The sequence below is a fragment of the Diabrotica virgifera genome, chromosome 10, assembly GCF_917563875.1.
Source record: "Diabrotica virgifera virgifera chromosome 10, PGI_DIABVI_V3a".
In the NCBI taxonomy this organism is placed as follows: domain Eukaryota; kingdom Metazoa; phylum Arthropoda; class Insecta; order Coleoptera; family Chrysomelidae; genus Diabrotica; species Diabrotica virgifera.
The window spans coordinates 106,129,209-106,141,531 of record NC_065452.1 but is presented as its reverse complement, the minus strand read 5'-3'; the positions used below and the strand labels follow the sequence as shown (position 1 = coordinate 106,141,531).

Sequence of the window (12,323 nt, the reverse complement as noted above, 5' to 3'; positions counted from 1 at the left end):
AAATGTTTAATAAACAACATATCAAAAAGTTCTACTCAAGAAGTGGGTGCTTCATTTTTTATTAAACAAATGAAGTACGAAATTAGATGTTTTTTTAAAGACCTCCGAAAATATAAATTTAAAAAAAAAACTGACTTGACCATTGAAAAATTCAGAAAATTTTACAAAAAAAAACCTTATATAAAGAATTTTCTAAAATTAAATCTGTATCTTCTATAATTTTTTAATTATAACGCTAAAGTCGCCCTTCTAACAAACATTGGCGCACTGTAAACTAACGTACGGCTAAGTGCATGGTTGAGTTATTTTAATGTAATTCTTTAACTGATCGATCAAATGAAATTTTAGAAATTGGACATGAAAGAAGAATAATTAAGCTATCTTATGGTTATAATAAAAAGAAATAAAATGTATGGTCATAAGTATGGTGTGGGCTGAAAGTAAGACTTGACATGAATTTTGTTTAAAAATGATTTAAAAATGTGTAACTAATACAATTTTTCTGTTAAAACTCTCAATTTTGCACAACTTACCTTTCAAGCATCTTACTAAACGATGATTAATTCAAAAAAATTTCAAAAATTTAATTCAAATGATACGATGTCTCAAAAAATGTAATTTTTGAAAACTTCATAGTTTTACAGAATTAACACCACTTTAAGACGATATTACTCAAGTTTGAACAGGTCTATTAAAGTTTTATAGGTGTTTTTTAAAGATTAGGATGTAGTCTTTAAAATGCACTAAATTATTTTACTTTCGAAATGAAATATACTATTTCTTTTTGAGAAAGTTAAGAAAGATAACAAAAATGTAATACAAAAACCGAAAATTACCAGCTAAAGAAATGTTTATAGAAAGTGATCAAAACTTTTTTCTGTAAAACTTCTGAAAATATTAAAACTATTACTAAAAGATTTTTAAATTGAAAAACTTATTGGTACACTTTCCTGGTGACACCTCCAAGGCTTCTACAATTTGCAAGCCAAATGGATGCTGCATTTGGCTTTTGCAAGCCAAATTAATAAACAATTAGCGGCCAAATCTGCGAGTAGAACTTTTTACTTTAACTTGTAACATGTAACTAACAAAAAAAGTTTTAGAAAAATATAAGTTTGTTTGAATTATTCCGAAACAATGCATGTTTTCGTTCTAATTGCACTCCCCTATAAGAAGAAGATGCAGAGTAACAAGAAGAGATATAATAATTAACATAGTGATTAAGAGAAGAATGGAAGTGAACTTAGATATAATAGACTACATCGAACAGAAGAGATTAACCTGGTACGGACATGTCAGGAGAGCAAACCAAAATCGTTGGATAAATAGAATACCAGAGTGGAGCCCAATAGGAAGAAGGAAGAGAGGCAGACCCCGAAGATCCTACAGAGATGAAGTGGACAAAGCAATGGAAAGAAGAAATCTACAGGAAAGGGACTGGTAAGACAGAAATAGTTGGAGAGAACGGTTGAGAGAAGGAATACAGTGAAAACTGTGGAAGCACTTAGTATATATTATATGCTTTTGTAACAAATTATTTTACTAATAATTTGTTTTATCTTGTAAGTATAGATTCCAAGCAATTTTCTTTCTTTTAATTCGTTCTATTATTTGTTCATTCCATCAAGCAATTTGCTTTCTTTTATTGCTCTTCTTACTTGTTCCACATACTTCTGTCGCTGTATTTATTATAACATCTTTGAGGTAGTTCCATAGTTGTTCTACGTTTCGACCCTCTATCTTTTCTTGTTATTTCCTAGCTTTTGGTTTATGGCCATCTGCTACTTCTCCGTATTTTCTTTATTTCTCAATATACAGGGTGTTTGGTAAAGAATGGGCCATAGCTTAAACTTAGATTCCTGAGCTTAAAATAGGTCGATTTAAGCTAACTTACCTTAGTACGAAAGTTGATAATAACCGAAATACAGGGTGTCAAAGTTAAACTGTTATTTTATTTATTCTTGAATATTTCCTGACAGGCATGGGACAACAACACGAAATTTGGTAAGTGGTGCTGGTATTGTACAATCTACTAAATTATGTTAAAAAACGTTTCTGGCTACTACCAGAGGCGTACGAGGGGGAACGTGAATGGTTGACCCTTCCCAAATTCTACGCCACTGATGAAACTGCTGTTATAGCATAATTTTTAGATTCTCCAATACTTTCTATGCAAATAATATACTCTTCATTCGTAACGATAAAGTCATTAGTTTTCGAGATATTTGAACTTAAAAACGAAGGATAATACATTAATCAAAATAAGTGTGCCTTTTCATTTTTAACTTCAAATATCTCGAAAACCAATGACTTTATCGTTACGAATAAAGAGTATCTTAGTTGCATAGAAAGTATTGGAGAATCTAAAAATTATGCTAAAATAGCATTTTCATCAGTGGCGTAGAATTTGGGAAGGCTCAACCATTCACTTTCCCCTGTCGTACGCCTCTGGTAGTAGCCAGAAACGAATATTCAACATAATTTAGTAGTGTGTACAGTCCCTACACTTTCTGCCAAGTATCACACGGATATATGTCAAATTATTTTAAAGTATTCTTTTTTTTTACATAATTTATTCTTTATTTAAAACTTTAAGAACCATGTGTGCCCGGTACTATAAAACTATTTGACATATCCTTATGGCACTTGGCAGAAAGTGTAGGTATCGTACTGTATACGATACTAAATTATGTTAAATAATAATCGTTTGTGGTTAATACCAGAGGCGTACTATAGGGAAAAGTGAATGGTTCACCCTACCCAAATTCTACGCCACTGATTAAACTGCTATTTTAGCATAATTTTTAGATTCTCCAATACTTTCTATGCAAATAATATACTCTTCATTCGTAACGATAAAGTCATTAGTTTTCGAGATATATGAACTTAAAAATGAAAAGGCACACTTATTTTGATCAATGTATTATGTTCCTTCGTTTTAAGCTTCAAATATCTCGAAAACTAATGGCTTTATCGTTACGAATGAAGAGTATATTTTTTACATAGACAGTATTGGAGAATCAAAAAATTGCACTAAAATAGAAATTCCGCCAGTGGCATAGAATTTGGGAAGGGTCAACCATTCATGTTTCCCCGTCGTACGCCTCTGGTAGTAGCCAGAAACGTTTGTTTAACATAATTTAGTAGATTGTATAATACCAGCACCACTTACCAAATTTCGTGTTGTTGTCCCATGCCTGTCAGCAAATATTCAAAAATAAATAAAATAAAAGTTTAACTTTGACACCCTGTATTTAGGTTAATATAAACTTTTGTAGTAAGGTAAATCGACCTATTTTAACCTATGGCCCATTCTTTACCAAACACCCTGTATATGACCTAATAGTGTCATATTCTTCTTTCTTTTCTTGCAGTTTGTTAGAACAGAAACAAACGAGCCACTCTGAAGCGATACTGAGTGGATCCACAAAGTGGCTTAAACAGGTGAGTTTGTAGTGCCAATAATTTTGTTATGGACGCCACAGTGACGAGGATCGGCGACAGTGGCTGGCCACTGTCTAATGTATGAAAAAATATTGCAGTATAATTAGCCAAGTATATAGATTCTTTTTGTAACATTATTTGTAACGAATATGTCTGTTTCATCGATTACCAAAAGGCATTTGATAAAGTTAAGCACAACGATATGATGTGAGTTCTTCTACACAGTGTAGATTATGGCAAAAATTTGAGCATGATAAAAATATATACTGGTGTCAATCAGCTTCTGTTAAAGGCAACCATGAGACAACATAAGGTATGGAAAGTCTCAGAGAAGTACTGCAAGAGTACATTATTACTACCTATGTTGAATATGTATCTACTTGAAAGTAGTTTTTTAAGAAGCCTTAGAACAAATGGAACAAGGAATTTAAATAGGTAAATGGAGAAATACCAAACACATTTAGGTATGCGGATAATACCGTTATTTTTACAGATACTGTGCAGGGATTTAATGAAGAGGGACTGTCCCAATGAAAAATTATTATCTAAGGTTAGTAGAAAATATGGCCTTGAAGAACCTTATCAGACCAAAAGGTTGCACTCTACAAGCAATCGTGTAAGCTACGAGAATCATCACGACAAGACAAATATTCTGGTCTTTTTATCACATATTTATTAAATATTTGTGACTAACGAATGCAAATGTATAAATAAGTATGTATAAAGATGTATTGATTGAAAACTTTTGGCTTGACAAAGGATAAAATTAAATATGGATACTACGGAGGGGGATATGGATAATGGATACTACGGTATAAGACAGCATAAAAAAGACAGTAAATTTATTGAAGATTTAATGAACTTGTTCTTGTTCTGTGTAAGTGTATTTCAACCGCTGCACTTTACTAATCAAAATCATTTTATCTTCTCTCATCTTTATTTAGGATAGAACAGGTATAATCATAGAAAATTGGTATCCTTAATTGATGTAGGTACATGCCAGATGGAGATGCAATGATATTAGATTCAAATATTGTTTTTAACAGTGCATATGCTGTAATTGGTATTAGTTAATTGATTCAGAGTTTGAAGTAATTATAAAATAATAACAACACAATTCGACACATTATAATTTGTTAAGCACCGATTTCTATGAAAAACAGGTGGTTTTTTTATAATTATCGAAAACTTGTAATTTGATACTAATATGAGGAAAATCGTAATTTCTGACGTAAATTAAATGCATTGTTGGAATTTCAGCAGTTTTAAAGTTCAATGTCATATCTTTACACCAATTCTCAGATATTAATTTGTTTACATTAAGCCAAGTTGTTTTTCTCCTGTCTATGTACACAATTTCTAGTTTTGCCCTTTTAAGCAAGAATCAGCTCAGAGAGATAACAGGCTGTTTTACTGGATATGCTCCAGTCAAGGGTCACCTGCATACATTGGTACCGTTTCATGCAGACTTAGCGCAGAAACAGGGTAATTCCATATCAACTCAACACACCTAATTTCCACCCCTCTTCAGATTTGGTTATAATTTGGAATACTCATAGTGGCTAATAAGGTAACCAAAAATACAAAATTTTAAATGTTTATCTCAAACCGTTTCCGAAATATGGTTATGTAAAGTTTTCCAAAAAATTCCAAAACACCGCGACCATACTTTTTGAAATGGTTGTAGATGCTGTCTTAATTGAGCTAGAATGCCGGGAGATGTGTCATTTTTCAGCATTTTTTAAGCTCTTTACAGCGATATATACAAAATGATGTTAGGATAAACAAGTTTTTCTCAAACAAAAAAAAATTATTTTGATTAAGTTTTTTTCCAAAAAGTACATACATAATTTAAAAGTTTCGTAATATTCCTACAAATAGGTACATGTTTCGGTTCTTACCGCAGAAACAGATGAGCCACTCAGACGAGCCACACGATCTAAACTCCAATATATATTAAACGAAATATATTACAAAGAAACCAAAAGTTCATAAAAAAGTAAATTCTACCCTGCTTCCCTGCTATCGTGTGAAGTTCTACCATTCAAACTACTAGATAATTTTTGGGTATTATTATTATAATGGATTAGTCCGCAATCTACACCTATATCCAGACAAGACTGTTCACCTATTCTTTTACCCTTCTGTTCAGAGATACCAACATCAATCCCTTCTAAATTCAAAAAAGTCTATTGTTCTGAAGCTATTTCTTTGTGGCACTTTTGTAATTAACTATTCTAAATGGAAAATAAACCACAATTTAACTAAAAAAATGATTTTATTAACGTCCGATGTGGACGTCGAAACGTTAATAAAATAATTTTTTTAGTTAAATTGTGGCTTGTTTCCCATTTAGAATAGTTAATTACAAAAAAGTCTGCTCTTATTGTCTTCTGACCTTAGATATATGGACCAAGAGCTAGTAGCAACGTCGGAAAAAAAAATTTAAGACAACTGGTTCTTTAATATATTATTCCCTATGCTTCCTCGAACACTGTACCGGCCATCTGGCTGCTGATACAGGTTGCGTTCATTACTGCGCAGCACATTTGTACAGGTAAACATATCGAATTTAAAATTATTGTAAGACGAAAAATTATTTTGTCATTACTTTTTAAACATTATTAGAAATATGAACTATAATTGCCAGACATTTTTGTAGTTTAAAAAGTAATGACAAAAAAATGTTTCGTCCTAAAATAATTTAAATTCAATATACAGGGTGATTGATGAGTGTGATAAAGCTCAGTAAATCCGCTATCTATAGTAATAGATAGCAATAAAAGTTGATAACAAAAATTGTAGCCAACTTTCAGCTTTACATTACGAAATTAGTTAGAATGTTACAGGGTGTTCGATAACATAGTGGCAAATCAAACTTATGTTTTTTTAAATGGAACACCCTACTTTCCCATCACAAAAATATAACGGTTTGTTATGTTATATAGGGCATTTACAAAGTTATAACCAATTTTTTATGAAAAACGTAACAAGTTCAGCTCCCTGTATAAATAAAAATGAGCACAACAGAAATGGTTTATTGGTGCTATATTTTTTTGTTGATTGTCAAAATTTATAAAAATGGTTGATATTGCTAATTTTCCTTATATCGAATACAGGGTGAGTCAAAACGCAAGTACATTCTTTTCTCAGACATTTTAAATGGAACACCCTGTATTTTATATCACTATCGAAAAGTATCATTACCGTACTTTAATTTTTGTATAATATTCCCTATACCTAAATTTGTTAATTTTCGAGATATTTTCATTTTTCAGAGCAAGTTATTAATTAAGGTGTTCTATTTAAAATTACTGAGAAAATAATGTACTTGCGTTTTGACTCATCCTGTATTCGATATAAATAAAATTAGCAATATAAACCATTTTTATAAATTTTGACAATCAACAAAAAAATATGGCAACAATAAACCATTGCTGTTGTGCTTATTTTTATATATACAGGGAGCTGAACTTATTACGATTTTCGTAGAACATTGGTTATAACTTTGTAAATACCCTGTATAACATAGCAAACCTTTATATTTTTGTGATGGAGAAGTTAACAGGATTTCGAATATAAAATAAAATATAGGGTGTTCCATTTAAAAAAACATAAGTTTAGTCTGCCACTATGATATCGAACACCCTGTAACATTCTAACTAATTTTGTAATGTGAAGCTCAAAGTTGGCTACAAGTTTTGTTATCAACTTTTATTGCTATCTATTACTATAGCGGATCTACTAATCTTTATCACACTAATCAATCACCCTGATTTTGTATTTACCTGTAGGTACAGGTATGCTGCGCAGTAATGAATGCAACCTGTATCAGCAGCCAGATGGCCGGTACGGTGTTCGAGGAAGCATAGGGAACAATATATGAAAGAATCAGCTGTCTTAAAATAGTTTCTCTTAGACCAATACTGGTGCTAAATCTACATCATGAAGTGCCATGCTCAGTTCTAGTTCTATCTGTCCTAATTAAGAATTACGAAAAATATACGTGAACTTACGAAGTACTCATTGATTGATATAATATATGTCATTGTATAACTGCAGAGAGAAACTGGAGAGATGGGTGGATCATGTGATTGAAGGGAAAATATGGGTTTTCGATAACCTCATGGAAGAGGATAATAGTAATATGTAGTACTAATAGTAATTTCTCTAGATTATTCTACATATATTTTGGTATAGATATTTCTTCGGTCCAATTTTTAATTTGCTAATTTATCTACACCATCTATTCTATTATATTGTCGTCTTTCGGACAGTTGACAATTTTTTATTTCGTATTAATGTATCAACAGCACTGCTTCTGCTATTTCTACGGATTGCTTATTATTTCTTTTTTTTTTTCATTTCTTCCGTCAGTTGACTCAAATATTTAGGAATAGGTATTGTAAACATTTTGTTTCTTGTACTACAGGCTTTATTTACGATTTAATTTTCATGATTTGTTTACAATTGATCATGAAAATGAATTTGACCTGTTAACCTATGTTCATTATTTTGTATTATTTCATTATTCAGAAAAGTAAGGCGAGCATATCAAACAAGAAACATTTGTAACATGTCTGGTAATAAAGTATGTATATTCGTATGTGTATACTACTGTTTTATGTGAACTTAAATTGAAAATATAAGATAATTTGCAATATTTTGCTTTACTTTATTACTGTTGTCAGTTCAGTTTCTCCATTAAAAAACAGATTAATTTAAATATGACTATTATCCCTATGCGGGATCGGCTCCAAGTCACTTTCACTATTTCCTACTAACACTACATCATTAGCATACATTATCCACCAAGGAAATTACCCTGTAGTTTCGCTGTTTGCTGTTTCAAAACTAATGAGAATAAATAAGCAACGAGCCTTGGTGCAATCCTACTTTCACATGAAATGTATCAGTCTCTCTCACACCTGTCCTACTGTCAGTCCCTCATGCATATATCTCACAATCCTTTCTTATTGAGTGCTCACCACAGGATCTCCGAGGAACTCTATCATATGCTTTCTCAAGGTCAATGAATACCATATTAGCGATTGTTTCTTTATTCCTGTATTTTTCCATCACTTGCCTTATAATAATAAAATTAAATATGGCTGTGCACTGTCGTATTTACTCTATTTAAGGATTCGCTGTACCTGTCTCGTGATATTTGACTTTTATTTTATTTAATAGACACAAGAACATGGTGACGTAAGAAGTTGAAAAAGTGATACGAAAAGTCAACATCGGTATTTTATCTGCTGTTTTAATAATTTTGTATCTAATAATTTGTAGATAATAATTTCAGAGTGATTACTATAACTAATTTTAAACATAGTTTCATAAGTTATGCATCACCTAAAATTATGCTCATTTTCATAGCTGATTTTTTCATGAACAGATTAACGGATACTGCAAACTTTTTTTTATTATTTTAGATTTTCCTTTGGTATTTACACACTTAGGCAAATGTTTACTTAAATTTCTTTTTTGTACGTATACCGGGTGAAAGAAAAGAAAATTTTTCTTATGTTAAGTTTAACACACCCTGTAGGGAGGACAATGTACAAGTGTGAGTATACATCGAAATCGAATTGTAGTTTTATGTTTTGTGAACATTTTGTTTTTTGTATGTCCCTGATATCTTTAGATACAAAAAAAAGAAGAAGAAAAGTACAAAAGAAAAAAACGAAAGATGGGAAAAAACATGCACAGAAATAGAACAACACATAGGAGGAACGAGAAATTCAGAGTCATGGCGTATCTTAAAGTCACTCCAAAGAAATAAAACAGAGAAGGTCAACATCGCTCAAATTAAAGAAAACGAGTGGCAAGAATACTATAAAAAAATTGCTAACCGAAAGTCGCCCCCCAATTCAAAGAAGTAGAAAGAGACGGAATATAAATCTATACACATGACGAAATCGAATTAAGCCTAGCTGAGGTAAAAAGAACAATCAAAACACTAAAGAACAAAAAAGCAGAAGGCACCGGCGGAATACCAAATGAATTGATAAAGAACGGATCGGAAAAGCTATTCCGCATGATACACAAAATGTTTGAGAGAGCACTGAATGGAGAAGACTTATCGGCAGAATGGACTCAAGCAGATATGTCATCAATATATAAGAAAGGAAATAGAAAAAACTGCGAAAACTATCGAGGAATCAGCATAATATCATCTATAGGTAGACTGTATGGAAAGACTATAAAGGAAAAATTAGAAATATATATACAGGATAAAATCGGAGAAGACCAGGCAGGATTCACAGCGGGGAAAGCATGCTTGGATCACATCTACACGGTCGAATAACTAAGGCGGCGTATGACTCGATACCTAGAACCAAGCTATGGGAAGCAATGGAAGACATCGAAATCCCACGAAGATTAATAAAAGCAGTACAAAAATAACACAGTAGCTATCAAAATGGGCAATCGAATATGCAGTCCATTTAAGGCGACAAAGGGACTACTACAGAGCTGCTCCACATCCCCTACCCTATTCAAAATATTCCTGGAAAAGACCCTGAAACCATGGAAAAGAAAGTGCGAAGGAATGGGTATACCAGTAAGGAATGAGTATCTATATACCCTAAGTTTTGCTGACGACCAAATAGTGATCGCACAAGACGAAGATGACCTCAGTTTTATGATGAGGAAACTGGAACAGGAATATACAAAGAATGGGATGGAAATAAACCTAAAGAAAACTGAATACCTAACAACGGAGAATACAGAAATAAAACAACTGGAAATAGACGAAGGTAAACAAATCAGAGGAACAGATAAGTACAAGCATTTAGGTTTTATAATATCAAACAAAGGAACAACTGAGGAAGATATAAAAAATATACTAGGACAAACAAGAGACTGTATACGAAAATTGAACCGAATACTGTGGGATAAGAACATCAGCATAAAAACAAAAAGAAGAATATATAATACCATGACAAGAAGTATCCTCACTTATGGGTGTGAAAATTGGACAATAAATAAGAAAACCAAAAATAAAATAAGAGCAACAGAGATGGAATTCCTAAGGAGAAGCTGCAGAGTAACAAGGAGAGATAGAATAAATAACTAGAGATTAAGAGAAGAATGGGAGTGAACTCGACATAATAGACTACATCGAACAGAAGAGATTAACCTGGTACGGACATGTCAGAAGAGCAGACGAAAATCGGTGGATAAACCGAATAACAGAGTGGAGCCCGATAGGAAAAAGGAAGAGAGGCAGACCCCGAAGATCCTTCAGAGATGAAGTAGACGAAGCAATGGAGAGAAGAAATCAGGAAGCGGACTGAAAAAACAGAAAGCGCTGGAGAGAACGGTTGAGTGAAGGAATACAGTGAAAACTGTGTAAATCCTAAGTATATACCTATACAAAGAAAATATACGGTTTTATTCTTTAATATGTGTTTTAACTGAAACAAAAGTTTGAGACTCCCTGTAGGAAGGAAATGGTAAAAAAATACATCGAACTAATGTTGTAGTCTCATATTTTGTGAACATTTTATTGTTTTAGTTTCTCTGACCTGATATCTCTAATAACAAAGAAACTACACGGTTTTACTCTATAATATGTGTTTTAACTGACGACATGCGATACGTGAGGAGGTATGGCTTATCATACCACTAAGATGAAATTATTTCATATATTATAGTGCGAATGGAACAAAGTGTTCAAAGAAAGAAAATCTGCGCAATGTACCTCTGGGTATTTAAAGAGCCTCCACGTAGACACAAAATCCGTACTTACTCTCAAGGAAATTCCACTCCAAAACATCTCAGAGCCTCCATTAAACAATCTCGTCTCTATTATGTAGCGCTGTGCATATCGATCACTTGATCGACAAATAACTCTTAAGATGTCGACCAAAATTTTTAACGTTATATGCCTTTCCGTTTTTAAAGAGTTGTTAACTGTTTTTTTATTGTTAATTTATTTTTGTCTCAGTTAAAATACGTCATGTTAAAGAATAAAAGCGTATATTTTCTTTGTTTCTAAAGACATTAAGGGACATTAAAAAAACAAAATTTTCACAAAACATAAAACTACAATACCATTTCGATGTATACCCATACTTACACATCGTCCTCCCTACAGGATGTCTCAAACTTAACATAACAAGGACATTTTTTTCCTTCCGCCCGGTATACGTATCTTCAAAAAAGAAGTTTGAGTAAACATTTGCCCAACTGTGTAAAGACCAAAGAAAAATCTAAAATAATAAAAAAAATAGCAGAATGCGTTAATCTGTTCACGAAAAAATCAACTATGACAATGACCATACTTTTGAGGTGATGCATAACTTTTGAAACTATGTTTATTTTGCTGAATAATGTCGTGTAATAACAATTATTAAGAATTCTAGTTGCTGCAGTTTATAATAGGTATTATAATCTTTAAACTGCACAATAAATTTGTTTATTCAACTAGATACATAAACCTTGATACTCCAGGGAAATAAGCAAAAAAGACCCTGTTCGGGACATCGAACAATCCAGGTATCTGACAATTTTTTAGTTACTGCAAACCTATAAGAAGACAACCTAGCTGTTTCCTCCCAAGAGTTCGCAGCTGTTTTGAGATTTTTTGCACCCCATTAAAAAGCTAAATAGTTTATATAAAATTACAAAATTTTATTTTTTAGAACATTGTAAAGCTTCAAAATGGCGATTTTTGAAAGTTAAAAGTCAATTTGTTGCTTCGCAAATTGCAAAATATGGCTAAATCGTTATTTGTTAATAACTACTATTAAAATTAACCTAGTAGTCCAGGCTGTATCGTCGCCCCCGTTCGGTAAATTATTCCGATTCGATTTTTTTGCACAAACTTACTCAAAAAGAGGTCCTTATAACAGATCCAAAGGGTGCTAACG

At 32.2% G+C, this 12,323-nt stretch overlaps 1 protein-coding gene across 3 annotated transcripts in view; it reads right to left on the bottom strand.

The window, feature by feature from the left end:
• LOC126878550 (segmentation protein cap'n'collar) overlaps positions 1–12,323 on the bottom strand; it is a 633,197-nt gene that overhangs the window by 88,146 nt on the left and 532,728 nt on the right. The gene's annotated exons all lie outside the window — the stretch shown is intronic.